The sequence below is a fragment of the Sparus aurata genome, chromosome 16 (assembly GCF_900880675.1).
Source record: "Sparus aurata chromosome 16, fSpaAur1.1, whole genome shotgun sequence".
Lineage (NCBI taxonomy): Eukaryota > Metazoa > Chordata > Actinopteri > Spariformes > Sparidae > Sparus > Sparus aurata.
Window position 1 is genome coordinate 23564561 of NC_044202.1, and position 16698 is coordinate 23581258.

The following is a 16698-nucleotide window of genomic DNA, read 5'->3' on the forward strand; positions in this document are numbered from 1 at the left end:
TATACACTATATTGCCAAAATTATTCACTCACCCATCCAAATAATTGAAATCAGGTGTTCCAATCACTTCTGTGTATAAAAGCAAGGGGAGCTCAGTGAATTCCAGCGTGTTGCTGTGATAGGATGCCACCTGTGCAACAAGTCCAGTCGTGAAATTTCCTCACTCCTAAATATTCCACAGTCAGCTGTCAGTGGTATTATAACAAAGTGGAAGAGATTGGGAACGACAACAATTAAGCCACGAAGTGGTAGGCCACGTAAAATGATAGAGCAGGGTCAGCAGATGCTGAGGTGCATAGTGCGCAGAGATCGCCAACTTTCTGCAGAGTCAATCGCTACAGACCTCCAAACTTCATGTGGCCTTCAGATTAGCTCAAGAACAGTACGTAGAGAGCGTCATGGAATGGGTTTCCATGGCCGAGCAGCTGCATCCAAGCCATACATCAGCAAGTGCAATGCAAAGCGTCGGATGCAGTGGTGTATAGCATGACGCCACTGGACTCTAGAGCAGTGGAGACATTCTCTGGAGTGACAAATTGCGCTTCTCCATCTGGCAATCGGATGGACAAGTCTGGGTTTGGCGGTTGCCAGGAGAACGGTACCTGTCTGACTGCATTGTGCCAAGTGAAGGGGGGATTATGGTGTGGGGTTGTTTTTCAGGAGCTGGGCTTGGCCCCTTAGTGCCAGTGAAAGGAACTCTGAATGCTTCAGCATGCCAAGAGATGTCAATTCCATGTTCCCAACTTTGTGGGAACAGTTTGGGGATGACCCCTTCCTGTTCCAACTTGACTGTGTACCAGTGCACAAAGCAAGGTCATTAAAGACATGGATGAGAGATTTTGGTGTGGATAAACTTGACTGGCCAGCGCAGAGTCCTGACCTCAACCCGATAAAACACCTTTGGGATAAATTAGAGCACAGACTGAGAGCCAGGCCTTCCCGTCCAACATCAGTGTGTGACCTCACAAATGCGCTTCTAGAAGAATGGTCAGAAATTCCCATAAACACAATCCTAAACCCTGTGGAAAGCCTTCCCAGAACAGTTGAAGCTGTTATAGCTGCAAAGGATGGACCGACGTCATATTAAACCCTATGGATTAAGAATGGGATGTCACTTAAGTTCATATGCGAGTCAAGGCAGCTGAGCAGATACTTTTGGCAATATAGTGTATTTTCTGTTGAAAGAGGAGTAAAAGAATCCTTCCATTTCAAACTGTTACGGCCGTCCTTGAACAGACAGTTTACCAACCATTCATGCCTGGTCTACACTAGTCCTAGCAACTCATATGAAGGGTCAATGACCCACAAGTGGCCCTAACAACTCTAAAACTAAGACCCCACAGGTGTCCTTAACAACTTTGTAAGGACACTCCCACACAGAGTTTAAAAGCCAGCAACTCCCCTCCAGTTAGTTAGAACCGAAGAAGCCTCTTGGATGAGAGTTGAAACATCTTCAAGAAACTGAAACAAGTCCAGTTGCCTACAATACAGCACTTAGAATGTTTAGTTTCTATGACTTTTTTGTAAAGAGAAAATATAAGACAAGTCAACTCCAGATGCACCAAATGTGCTTACCATCCAGATTCTCTCTAATCCTGAATAGAGATGGGATTTATGGCTCTTTGAGGGGAACCGGATCTTGGTGAGCCGTTCCTTTCAAAGAGCCGTTCAAAAAAAATTTATTAAGTTTTAAGAAGCCAGCCTGGTGGTAACTCATTTTACCGAGGCAGGGCAGTCACGTGTTTCTGTTTTGTTTGTTTTTTTTTTTGTTTTTTTTTGGGGGGGGGGGTTGCGCAAAGACATTGGCACAACTCAGGTAGCATCATGCTACATTTGCATATCTAATAAGCACCGTGCAGCTGGGCTGCGCTCCTACCCATGTAACTTCTCTGTCCCACTCAGGGAGAGGAGCAAAGGAGGAGCACACAGTGATATAACAAAATAAAAAAAGAATGGTTCCCAGCTGCGACTCGGATCCCATTGTTCATGTTAACGAGTCTTTCAATAGAATCGGTTCGTTCGTGAACGTCACAACACTATGTGCAAATAGTTAACAAAGTGATTGGAGCTATGCCAGCAAAAAAGGGTAAGTGAGATGAGGGAGAATTTCAGCAGCAGTGAAAGTGAGGTATTGTTAAATCAAATAAAACAACGTAAACATTTGATCTTCCACAGCGTCAGCACTGGCGTTACAGAATTTGTCAAAAACACAGCAATAGCAAAACATCAGTGATGCTGTGAATGCTGTGTCAGCCGAGGGGCGCACAGTTACTGAGATCAGAAGAAAGTGGTTTGACATGTGCCATTGCCATATTGTGCAGTGCACAGCAGGTCATGCAATTAAGCATGCTTTCTCCAGCGTGTATACGAGCATTCCACCTGCAGTATCAGGCCAAATCCAATCCAATTGTAAGCAGGTAAGCGTACGTGTACCGGTGGTCCTGTCTGGTCTCTGGATTTGCCAGGTGGGTCATCAGCCACGGATCGCGGCCATGACCTAGGTCACTTGTGTTACATTTTTATAAAATGAAGTTTATAAAAGTTAAACTGGATGGTGTTTTTCTTAGAATTACAAATCATTTACCAATCAGCCACCCATCTCCACTAGCTCCTTGAGTCAGAGGCATCCCCACAGAACTGTTCTGCAGCACAAAGGAGTCGTATGCTCCCCCTGGCCGATGGGCAACAACATTCAGAAAGTGGCAGTTTGCATCTGATATTACTTGGATGTTAATAGAGTGATACATCTTTCAGTTGAGGAATGGGAATGGATCTGAAGATGATGCTTTGATCCATTTATACATGCGCTAGAGCAAAAGAAAAAGTGTTCTTAATCTATCTGCTGGTTAGCACTGTACGAGAGTAGATAGGTACTGGGGCATGAAAGATATCATCACTTTCATAACTCAAAGAGGACTGCAATATGCCTGACCTGTCTTCCGTCTCTCTATGAAATCATCCTGTGGCCAAAACTCAGAGTGTACTGAGTACTTGGAGGTGTGGAGGCATGGGATTAAACCAGTGTGTGTTTCGCCTGAGGATACAGGCTGTTGCACTAATCGGTAAGCAATGCTTGTGGCAATCTGAAACATCTCAACAGCCGTTCATCTGTCTCATCAAACAGATCTGTGTGATTTCTATAAATGTATTCTCTGCATAAGGCCTGGTTTGACAAAGTGCCTAGTAGCAGTAGGTAAGCCATGATTCTGGTGCTGAACGCATGCGATCAGCGCAGGGTTTGTACAGTCTTAATTAGGATCAACTGACCAATAGTATTTTTAACCATGTATTAAGCAATCAAATCATATAAATTCCTCTAAAACATAAGGGCTGATAATAAGTGTATCATATGTTGTGTTTTGTATGTGGTTTTTTTTCATGTTTATATCATTTAAAACATGTTTCCCTGCATAGGACAAACAAATTGTGGACTTTTTGGTAAGAGTGCTCTCGACAAGTCTTGCAATGTTCTCGTACCAAAGGGTGAATCCCAGAAATCAAAATTTGATCATTTATCACTTCTTGCATATGTGTGAATGAATAGATTAATTCATGAATCGAGGTTAATAATGTCTTGCGTTTTGTTCAATATATAGCGATGGACTAGTTTGTGATCTATGACAACTCCCAGAAATGTGTTCTCATACTCTTTCTATTTCAATATTATTTATCATCATTTTGACTTGATTATTGTTTTTTTGATGTCCAAATATAATATATTTAGTTTTATCTACATTTGATGACAACTTGTCAATGTTAATGCATCATTTTAAAGTATCTGATTCTGTTTCCACTGTATTGCAGAACCAACGGATTTTGTGTAAGCAACAAACAAAACAATATATCAATTTGGACACTTGGTCATTTATGACAAATGTCATTTTATGTAATATATAATTACAAAAAACTGAAAGATGGTCACTTATATCATTAATAAGCCCTTTATCTATTAATCTTGCACTAGTACTTGTTGTTCTAGTTGGTTTTGAAAAAGTAGAAAATAGATTTATACCATACATTGTATCAATAAAATTTCCATTCAGTTATGTGCATGTGTTAATAACTCATTCTTGCTTTTTACAATTCACATAGTGAACTGTGACAGCCTGCTTTGCTTTGCTGTTCTTCTTGTTAAGTGCGTGACGTGATGAGATGTTGTTGCTTTCAATGGACATGTTTTGCTTTTGAATAAACTGAATTTTCCAGAGGGTTAAACTCCCACACAGGCTCATCCTCGCCTTTGTCTGTGTCTGATGCAGCACTTGCACAAGGTTGGTGTTTGTTCTCCAGTGCGGTTAAAATAACTTTTTTCTAAGTTTTCAATTTTCCCATCCTTTTCCTTGATAAGTGTTTTAAGAGGTTTCACCTCATCCATTTGTTCCATCTGTTTTGTTTGTTGGTGAGTTTGCTTATCTCCTCTGTCATAAAGCTGAGGGATTTTTCCGATTTCCTTGGTTTCGCGGATAGTGTCAACTTTCAAAGTCGCTCTCCCTTCCTGAGGCTGCTACAACATTATAAAGTATGTGGGGCAGCCCACAGTTTTCAATACGTGATATGACTGTGAGCATCAGCCCCCAGTACTGTGCCCCCTTTTAAATCTGTTTGTGGATTCATCTCATCATCAGGTGTGTACTGTAGTGTGAGAAATGTGCACATTGCACGTCTGCTGTTGGCACCCCAAGTGACTGGGGAGATTGCCTATGCCAAAAATTGACTGGCTTTAGGCAGTCACAAAATTGAGATAAAAACAGTCACTCTCAAATAAAGTGTTCAAAGAAATCATTGTTATAGTGTATTCCTCCAGGTTGTGTTTTCTTCCTTGAATTTGAGAATTTGATTGCAGCTGTTGCCTTATGGACATTAAGTGAAAAAAACAGAGCAAAAACATCATCCTTAAGTGTCAGTATGACTATGTGCACGTGTGTCGTCGTCTATCCAGCACTACTGCCTCCACTGGCCAGGTGTTCCAGTGGGAATATGTGATAAGACATGGATGCTCTTGGATGTTCTCTCCAAAACCTCTCAAATTGCACATTCCCTACCTCTCTCTCTTCTTACTTTTATGTCATCAACATTATCCCATATCGTTTCTTCATGTGATTATATTTTGTTTTGTTCCTCCAAGCTGAAAAGTGTTTTGTTTTTCTTGTTTGGTCCATCAGATATTCAGCAGAAAAAAGCAGTTGTAGTTGCATATATTTTAAATTATGTAATCTTAAGGTGGTCTTGTTTTTCTGTTTGGTTTCTCTGATAAAGTATGTCCAATTTTTAAGCTGCATAAATTACTCTTATAGGGAATAAAACAATTCATCTCTCACTGACTGACTAACATGCACACAGATTTAGAGAGCTAGATGTAAAGTTAATCATTTTAAGTGCCTAAACTATGATGTTGCGATTCAGCATGATCCCTTATGGACATTCTGTATATCATATGTTCAGGTTGGAAACCTGCCCTTGGTGCAGATCTTATTTACTACTTAAGAACTGATGTTATGTATGGATATAATGTGAATGCATATTAAGCATCCCAATATCTGAATATCTGAATTTTATGTGATGATAGCGTCTTTTAAAATGTTCTGATGGCAAGTTTCCATTTGTGGAAAAATGAAACAATCTTTGTGAAAATCGGTGCTGTAAAAATGCTGCTTTTTAGCTTCTTTCAGCGTATATCTAGGTGTTTTTAGATGGCGTCATCGTTTGGAAAGTATGCGGATTCGACGTCCACATGAGAATGGGAGGGCTGCGTTTTCGGATTTCTCCACCCTGAGACCCGTTTTCAAAAAAGTATGTTTTCAGGCGCTGCATTTTCAGGACGGTGCAATACATGTGCGTTTTTGCAAAGAAAAAAAAGCGTTGTCGTCTGGACCATGGTCCATGTATTGAGGTCGTTCAGGCCACATGCTATAATACTGTAATATTCAAAACAAAATGTCCTTTTCATTCAAAACAACAACAAAAATACGAACTAAAATAAAATGTAATTTACATGTTGACAAATTAAAATAAACAGTTGAATAAAACATTTCTTAAGTGAGCACTCTGTTGCTTTTTGTTGTTGTGTAATAGATGTGACAAGAATCCTGCTTGCAGTTAAATATGATGTTTTCAGTGCATTTATTTGAATTTTAGGGAAATGTCTCTTCAAAATTCCTATGCTTCGTCTCAAGCCGTTTCAAATTGGAAATGTTCATCACAGCTATAGTCTCCTGGCATATTAAGCACATGGGTCTTGTGCTGGTTGGAGGGAGAATGAACCTCCTGCACAAGCCGTGGCTTTGCTCGCAGCTCTCTGCTTAACACCACGTGGTGGGACTTGTTCTGTAAACTCAACTGTGCTGCGACTCCAAATGGTTCTTCAAATTTGACATCATGTTTTTGAAGCTTGATAGTAGCTACTTTTTTTTGTACAGAGTGTATAACGAACCTTAATATTCTCATCTTTAGCTGACACAAACTCAAAATAATGACTGTATTTACAGCTAGAAAATGCGCATCTCCCTCCTCCCTTGTTGTTTGTGTTGCTGCATGGTGTTACATGTGAGTTATCCTCATGCTGAAAAACGTGACTTTGTCGCATACGTGACATCACTTCCCGAGACGCAAGAAGAAAGCAAAAATATGTATTCTTACAAAGGAACTTGACAAAAATAACAGTAACGCACAGTGACTTGAATAAGTAACTTTAATCTGATTACTGGTTTGGAACTATTAGATAACTCATTACTGAAAAAAGTGGTCAGATTAGAGTAACGCGTTAATAAGTAACGTGACGTTACTGGCATCACTGGCACTGGCGAATGTAAGCAACAGTGACTGCTGCTCAGCAAAGGTATTTAATAGCACTTAATGCTTTTTTTTCCCAGAAGAAGCAGATCTCTAGGCAGAAAGTAAGCCTGGTCATTAGATTTTAAGTAAAGAGGTTAACATACAGTTTTTGGCAATACTTGTCAGTGCTGTTTTCTCTCTCTCTCTTTTAGCACTAAGATACAAAGTTTATACAACTTACAGCTAGTGTGCATTAGAGTAAGCTGGCCGCTTGGGTTGCAGATGTTTGAAATGGTCAAGCAGCTTGTGAAGTTCATTGGCTAGTTAATGACTGATACCATAAAGTGAACCCAGTCATGGTGCCATCAATTTTTTCCCAGCACTTTCTGTTGCAGTATTCACATCATATATTATAACTGGGACTGAATTCCCAGTTAAAGCCACAGTTCATAAGCATTATGCGTTCGAGCTAATTTGAGGCTCAAGAGACAACATGCAAGACGTTTTCTTTGGCTTGCAACATCCTCTTCATTCACTTTCCGCACATATAGTAGAGCTGCATAATGTATTCTGTCTTTCCAATCTAAAGTGTTGCCTGATACCCTGCTGAGGAAGAGACTTTAGATTGAGTAAAACTGAAATGTATGAAACTTATGTCAAGAGACAGGACAAACTGTATAGATTTCCATAGGGTGCTGAATGATTTACCTGTAGCCTTTTTTTTGGTTATAAAGTTAAAATGCACGAGTGACTACTACTGTTCTAAGAAGCTGCCTGATGCAAAACTTGTGCAGTGCAGTGTTTTAAACACATTTTGTGTGGGTTATTAATTTGAGGCCATGCTGTGATTTATCCTTTATTTTCAATCTGTTTGTATACAAATTATTCATCATGTGTTTCAAGTGTGTCCTTATTGGAACTTGGAAGTTTTCAGCAGGCCGAAGAAATAAGTGTCCTAAACTCTCAGTTTCCTGAGTAATTCTGCTTTTATCAGGAAGGAAACATATCTACTGGCTTTCCAAGACCATATATCTCCTCTTTTTCTGGTTTCCTTTGACGCCGTTCATCTCCGTCTCTCTCTCTGCCATCTCTGCCCCTTGTTGAGATTCCTAGAAGGTGCTTGTGAGGCGTAAGGAAATGAAGAGTCACTAAATGAACAGACAGATTGTTAATTTCTCTCCTCTGGGTACAGGCTGTACAGAGCTGAAGTCAAATTCTATTGAGAGGCGGGGCAAACTACTGACACTTCATTAGCATTTTGACCTCGTCAATCTGTCTCTCTATCTGTCACTGTCCCATCTCTCCATTCTTGGCTTCCTCCTCTCCACTTTGACACTTTTCCCCCCTCACTCTGTCCTCCTCCCTTTCTGTTTCTCTAGCTCTGCCTCCCTATTGGGCAATGTTATCTAAAAATAAAGCCTGACACATTGTATATTAATAATATATTGAATGTGAATTAGATAGGAGGAATGAGTTAACTTCTGCTGAAGGATTTTTTTCTCATGACATTGCAGATTAAGATTTTATTGAAGCAGAGTCTAGACCGTTAATAGCACTGATACACAGAATATAAGTTTTGGGTTGTTTAGTTTTTCTTTGTCAGAAATCCAACAGACCACCAAGTGTCAGAGAAACTCGTCAGTAAGTCAGTCAAAAATACATACAGCACATTTACATTTGATGTGACTCAGTACAACACTGATCGGTTCAAACCGACTAAAATAGTGAGGCTGTTATCAATCAGAAATTGGCTCAGGATTACATGCTACACAATACCCTGTTACTCCCTCCGTGTATCTGATATCACTGTGTTGGTGTCGGTCAAGGACCATAATTGCAAGTGACCAATCATGTCATGTCATGTGTTATAATGTCATAGGTTAGCGACTCAGATTGATGTTGTTCCTGGAATGTCACAATTAATACTGCCTGACAATGGTCATTTTAACCTGACAAGCAGTGATCTAGACATCTAGATTAAGCTGTCATGTTTGACTGGGTTAAGTACAGAACAGGATTATCAATCAGGAGGCAAGGATTTGTCGCCTGTCTGGAACTTATAATTATACTGTTCACTCTTATTTTCCATTTATTTTGGTTTTCTAGTACTGTTTTGTTTGGTTTATAGAATATGATATAATTGGTTAGCTTTTATGGTCATGTTTTGGACTGAAAAAATAAAAACGTTCACATTAACCACACTTTTGAAAGAATAGCTTATCCCATGCAGGTATTTTTTCGGTCTTTTTCTCTGACTTGCAAAGCTGTGACATTCCAGATATGAATGTGACTGGTCAGTTGCATGGATGGTCTTGGAGCAGCACTAATTATGACATTCCTGGTACAACACCAATGTAGACATATTAGGTTGTGCTTACTTCCTCAAGGGCAGGAAGTAAATTGGGATTGACGGACTCTGCCACCAACAATGAAAGCTTCTGAGACTGAGCATGTCGTCTTGGAGACAGGGAAGCATCACAATTGTGCAACATGCAGTCAAAAATGAGGGGGGGAACTTGGTCCACAACACTGTTTGGATGGGATGTGTGAGTTGAGTGGCATCCACATGAATGCAAGCGCCCAAGAGATTTATATGACTATAATGTGAAGTCTCTTGATGGTGAGTTGTGTAAAATGGCCTGAAAACATGTCATTTACGACATCACAATGGCACATTGAGAAGGATCAAGGGAGCCCTAGCCATTTGCGGTTGGAAGAGTTTGCTTTGGCATCCATCCTGCTGATGAGATGACTTCACACAGTTTCAGTGGCCACACTATCCTTGGGTACAGAGGGAAGTTGTAACAACACACCTACTAGTTCCCAGGTAGATGACTTGACTTGATCTTCCAGAAGACTGCTGAAAGCTGCTGCAGAATGGCTCTCCCCATCTCTTTGTCTGAGAGGCTGAATGTGTATTGCCTTTCCAGAATTTTGATGGGCTGGTCCACAATGTGATGGTGAAGATGGCCCTGCTCCGCTTTCTGAAGGGAAAGCTCCTTGACTTCTGTGGGTTGAATTTCATCCTTGCCCAGAAGATAATTACTTGCCATATTAAATGAACCACATGTTTTTTTTGCACCAGTCTTCTAACCCAGTCTTCTCTTCAACTTTCACTCTTATTAGGATGCATGGATGGGACCTAACTAAGTACATTTACTTAACTGTACTTGCATATCATTATGTGCTTTAACACAACATTTGAGTATTAACTTTTATGCTACTTTCTACATGTATTCCAATACATTTTCAGAGGAAATGTTGCTCTTTTTACTCCACTGCATTTGTCTAAAAAACATATCAGATCGTAAGCTATAATACCTTGTTATAGATTCAGCCACATAGCATTGTATATAAGCTTGTTCAAGCTAGCAGTATGTGGGTGAACTAACACATTACAAAATGGTACTTACACATACATTAATCTAATAGTTTACTTTCTAACAATATCAGCAAATAGATCCTGCCTTCTTTTTAATTGCTAGTTCATTTAGCTGATTACACTTTGACTGAAATGACATTTGAATGAAGGACCTTGCATGTATTTTTTTAATTGTGTTACTGCTAATTTTAAGTAAAGGATTTCAATACTTCTTCCACAACTTAATATTTTTGTTACACCATATTTGAATCTTTATATTCATTATAAGCTGACCTTGGGCTGTTGGAGAGGGATATGAAAACATGTGCCAATCAGCTATATGATGTTATTACTGATATCTCCAACATTTCAATCTCACAGGAGACTGTTGCATCTGCCTCAAGACAAACAACATTGCCTTTGTACCCTGATGAAGTGCTTCGAGAAACTGGTTCTCCAGCACATCAAAGACAAAATCCCTGCCAGCCTGGACACTCACTAGTATGCTTTCAGAGCCAACAGGTCAACAAAGGATGCCATATCTACCGCCCTTCATTCAGTCATTACACAATTTGAGATTAGGAAAAAGCTACATAAGAATGCCATTTGTTGACTTCAGCTCAGCTTCCAATATAGTCTCACCCATGAAGCTCATTAGAAGACTTAATAGTCAGGGCTTGAGTACCACACTCTGCAACTGGGTATTAAACCTTCTCACAAGCAGACCTTAGACATTTCAGACTGGCAGTCCGACCCCCTCTACGTTAGTGCTCAACACCGTACGCCCCCACGGCTGTGAGCTCGTTCCCCATGTGTTCACATCGTACATCCGTGACTGCATTGCCAGTATATAGTGGGAACCACCATCGCCATCATTACAAAAAACAAGCAAAATTCATATCAGGAGGAAATCAACACACTTGGAGAGTCTAGCATTAGGAATGATCTACTGCTGAATGTCAGCAAAACCAATAAGCTGATAATTTATTTTTTTTTTTTATAAAGGGAGGCAAAGACACACACCCCTGTCTACATTAGTGGAGTTTAGGTGAAACGAGTGAACAGTCTTACTACTCAAACGCATTACCTTCTTTTGACTGCTCTGTTGTCAAGCCAAAATACATCAGTTGATTTTAGTCTGTCAGAGAGCTCATATATTGACAGGAATTAAGTATCTAGATGTCACAATAAAAGCCCATCCACGTTATGTTATTGTGATGGAGCTGGCACATTAAAAGCCCCCTGCTGTCCACCACATGCTACTCGTGGTCATTTGGGCAGAGATGTGACAGTGATTGATGCTCATGTGTAATGAAACAAATTTTCCATTTTCCCACACATGCATACACACACTCACACAAAGATCTGCACAAACATTTGCATGCACCAGTACACACAGAGTAAATGCCACCTGCATGCTCACTCAACCACACAAACACCATATTTATCCCACTTGCACACATGCACGCAAACACACAAACACTGCAGCTCCAAACATGACTACCCACAAACTTGGTCACCCTCACAAACATATATAAACACGTGCCATAAGTCACACTCGACACACTGCATGTCATCATCAAGCTCAACCGTCACACAGACCTCCCATTACCCAATGTACAGTAGATGTCACGAGTGGACTTTTTACCAACCAAGACCACACACACACATTCACTACACACAACATACAATGCCCAGAATAGCCCCCCCCCCCCCCCCCCCCACACACAAACACACACACACACACACACACACATACAATTTCTCATGGCCCCTCAGTCTCTATTTGTGTCACCAGTGGATTTCTTTCCCCTTAAGTTAAGTCGAACAGCTCAAGCTTTGGGCTGATAGGCCAATTATCGAGTGTTAAGTCCCGGATTGTCGACCCCCCCAGTTGGATTAGTGGGCCTGTCAATCACCTTTGGCACTAATCCAGATAAAAGTCACATGGGACTGAGAGAGACAGAGGTCAATGTAGTCCTTTGGCAAAACACATGACATTATCTTCCATCACTTTCGTCTTATTCTCGTGTCCTCAGTTTCTCTTTGGACCCTTTCTATAGTACCTGTCACCTCTATGATATTCTGGCTCTTTTCTTTTTCCCCCTGAAGTAATTCTTCCATTAGTTTCAATTGAATTTTTAAGCTGCCTTCATCAAACATCGGTCATGAAGAGGCAGAAACATCAAAATAGACTGAGAGACACATCGTTAATATATGAACTATATAAACTTGCTATGGCTAGTGTGGTAACATAACCTCCTCGGCGGAGGTAATTATTTGAGGTCCCAGGGCAAAAGGAAAGCACTTACTACAATCTTCATGTCTCTTCCTGAGAAAATCTTTCTCATTACATTTTATTTGTATTTAAGAAAAAAACAAAAAACAAAAAAAAAAAAACAAGAAATTCTCAAGAATGTTCTGTTTGGTTTGTAAATCTATAGCTCTCATTGAACAGAATCCCATTTCCTTGATTTATGACATAGCAACATAGTCTGCCATGCAACACCTGATTATGGCTGCACTACCTGTTCCCCGTAACCTCTTAGCTACTGTAATTTGTTTTTTTAGGGAAGTACCGATTGCATCCAATTTTTCTCTGACAAAAAAAGGCTTGAAATAAATGGATTTGATGGATTGATTTTACAATAAAAACATGTATATTAAACCTATGTGTTAAATCTTCATCATCACGTTTTTCTCTTGATAGCTTCTGGCATCTAAAACATATCTCTACAGTTAACTGAAGAATGTTATGGCTACGTTTAAACAGCTGAGGTTTTCTTTGGGAAACGTTGTGGTCATAGTGATATGATCAAGGGGACACATTATGACGCTGATTTTAAACATAGGCCTCTGTCAACTCTTTATATCAGCTGTGATAGCGGCTCGGGTCTTATGCAAGGCAACAATCTACTATATTTCTCCAAGTGACACCCAGCGCTTTTACATTCAAGAACTTTGAGCAAACGCTGCCATTTGCATCCTGCCGGAGCCAGTCAGTGCTTCCAAAGACTTCCTAAAATACTTTGATAGAATAATCAGCTATACTGACAGTGTGTTGTCGGGTTATCTTCATTGAATATGCATCTGTTGTGATGTTTACCTTTGTAGATCAATACACCTTTGATTCAAACCTAGGTGGGATTCACATGGCACAGAGAGAGTGCGACTGGCCCTTCTCATCTTCTTATCTCATCTACTGTTTAGTGTTTGATTTGCCTTCATGCATTTCTCCTGTCGTCCGTTCCCTATCCCCTTTAAATATTTCAAAGACCTATTAATATCACCCGTCTGACTGAAAATGCCCAGCTAATGCGGAGGTGCACTGACCGCTTTAGATGTGGAGTCCACTTCAGCACTAATCCAGTCGCAGGGGAGTGGAATACAGAAGAGCGAGACAGAGACTGACTTAATATACACCTGCTATTATTATGATCAGAGTGTGGATATGCTCTGTGGCCAATGAACAATCCAGTCACTACTTTACATTGACACCTCAATTGAATATGCCTTATGATAAAAAAAAAGTATGAGATAAATGGAATAACAGCCACAGTAGGTTTACAAGAACTTTATTTGACAAGGAATTATTTATTTTAAAAGTATCTGCTCAATGTTCATTCTCGAAATTTCACCTCATAGCTTCTAGCAACTAAAACACAAGTCTGTGGTTTAATTGAGCAAACCTATGGTTATGGTTGTGCAACTGAAAGTATGAGATTATGTTCTGGAGACATTATGGTCATGTAGTTAGTAGGTGGTCTCAGTTAAACCTTCATTGTGAGATATTTGGTCACATTGGGGTAGCATAAAATGATGTTAACACAACCATGACATATTATAAAGCCTTATAAAGTTGTTATAGTAGACATATTAATAAAAAGTTGCGTATTAATGCTTCCAACAAACATGGAGCAACATTATTTACATAATCACAAAGTCAAGATTGACCTTACAATGTTTATAAGGTCAATATTCCTTTCAGTGCCCTTATGGTTAAATGAATGTCTGGAGTTGATGGACAAATTTAGATTCATCTTACTGCTTGTATTATATCATAAAAAAGTAGCCATGTGCAGTTATATGGAAAACGGATGATGCCATACATGGCGAGCATGCATGTCGGTGACAGATGAAAATGTAATCCAACAGGAGGCCAGTGGCGGTTCCATCTCTGCAGCCCACTACTCCAAATACTTAGGATGGATTATATGCAGAGGATGAATTTCACTATGCGTTGTAATGTGCACAGTTATTCACTGTAATGACCGACTCTTCTGTCTGAAGTCCAGTCTCCTCCTAAAGTTTCTCACATTGCATCAGATTCCCACTGCAGAACTGTCCATATATCCATGGACTTTTTTGCTTACCTAGAAAAAAAATGTATAGCGATAGATCACATTATAAGTGTAGAAGGGGTCAGGGAGTTAAATGTGTCCTGGAATGGACCTGGGCTTGATTAAACCTGAGAAATCATCTTCCTTCCATCACTATTCCATTTTTATCTCTTTCAAACTGTGACTGTCTTCAAATCTCGGTAGTTATTTCTCTCTTTCACTTCCTCATCGGGGTAAAAAACCATTTGAGTTCCCAACACAGTGGGCTGCATCAGCATATCGCCCAGTTGATGGAGGGCCTTGTCAGTTGTGGTCAATGGACTGTAATACTGGAACTGTCTTTCCTTTTTTACTTGTCATGTCTTGTCTTACCTTCGCCTGCCCTCATTTCTTTTCTTTGCCAACATGTTCAGAGCTTAGAAGCCAGAATCTCTATTATACAAAATAACACTCCTCTCTAGTAAAATTGTACATTACTAGATTTTCCTGTTTCTGTACTTTTCTCTCCTCTCCGCCTTGGAAAATAATGTAGCTTATTTGCTAATGCTGAAAGTACATTCCTCTCTCAGGTCTTTTTTTGCCTCTTCTCTCCTATTCTCAGGATGCACATGCTATGTTTAAGTGCACTTCAGTGACTTTCCCCTCTCTCAGCCCAGTCCTTTTTTCTTTTCTGTTGGTGAGGCAAACAGTGGGCTGAAGTGGAACTCACCATTTTCTTTACTTGTTGTTTACTACTCAAGCTGAATAATTCTCAACGTGGTTGTCATGTGGCTTTTCAGTTTTTCAAACCTCTTAACTGTCCTCGGCATCGTGTTCATTTGCTTCAGAATAGGAGATATTGAAAGGGTTCAAACTCCGTAAATACTGAGGCTTTAAGAATGTAGTCTGGCTCAGCCGCCATCCTGAAGAGTTCGGAATTCAACTGAAAAGCCTTAGTATGATTTAAGTGAGTTCTATAAAAATTCATCCATATAGTTGTCATGAGCATGAAATTAGATATTTTTTTCTGTACCAGACTGTAAACATGTTTATTTCTGTTGTAAAGGTGGACATTGTCACTCCCCATAGGAAACTGTAGTTCTTGGTACTTCTGCTTTAGCTTCACGTTTCAGCTCCAGAGTTTGCCACTGGTTTCTGAGACACAAGTGCAAAAACAAAAATTAGAAAGATCTATGTGTGAGGGAATTAGCCCTTTTTTTTTCGTTTTAGCACTTTATAGAACCTTGAAAAACTCAATAGGTCAGAAAATTGTTGTCTATTACTCTCAAAGAGGAGAACTTTAAGCAGTATAAAAGGGTAAAATACTGTAAGCTGTTTATTTTTCCTGTCATGCCCTGTCAAGTTTGTACAAGGGCATGCTATTATATAGTACTTTGAACCTTTTCAGTTTGTTAGAATTTTTACCATCAGGGTTTTAATTTAACTTCTTCCCTAGATTTTATGTCCCAAACAAGAAATTTGCATATTTTTTCGAGCCCAGCAGTTGTTCATTTTTTTTCGCTTGTGAGCACAGTTTAGAAATGCCTTCCCTTTAAATGTAAAATATGCATATTCTTTTTAATAAACCATGCAGATAACCCTTTTATTTTTTCAAGACATTTTTGCTGATCGGGGGTCAGTGATATTGACATGCAGGCAGGACAGGACTCTGGGAGAGAGAGGGGTATGACATGGAACCGAACTGGTGACAGATACGTCCATACAGCGTGCACTGTAACACTTTGGCGAGGTGAAATCTGATCAAATTAATTTGAAAGAATTAACTGTAGCTTGGGGGCACCATTACATTAATAATTTGAAGAAACCCATTAACTAATTTACAGGTACAACTTTTTGATTTGAGGGTAAAAGTGTGTATTTTAAAATGTAATTGGAGATTAATAATTAACAGAATATGCAGTAGTTGATTATTGATGAGGCCAGATTGATTGGAAAAGACTGAGTGGTTGGTAGCTAAACATCTGGAATGATTAACTCAGTTTGAAGAATACGAACGTGTGTCTATTATAGATTGTAGAAATGTTATCTCATTCTGTAATCATAGTTATTTTTAATCCTGGTATTGTTTACTATCACCTTCACAATAAATAAATTAATTAATGTATTCATTCAGGCATGCATTTATTCATTACTGTTTATTTAGCTCTTTTGAGTTTATAAATGCCACAATAACAATCATACAAGACAAATAATAATGTATGTACAAAATAGGAACAAGATGAAGAA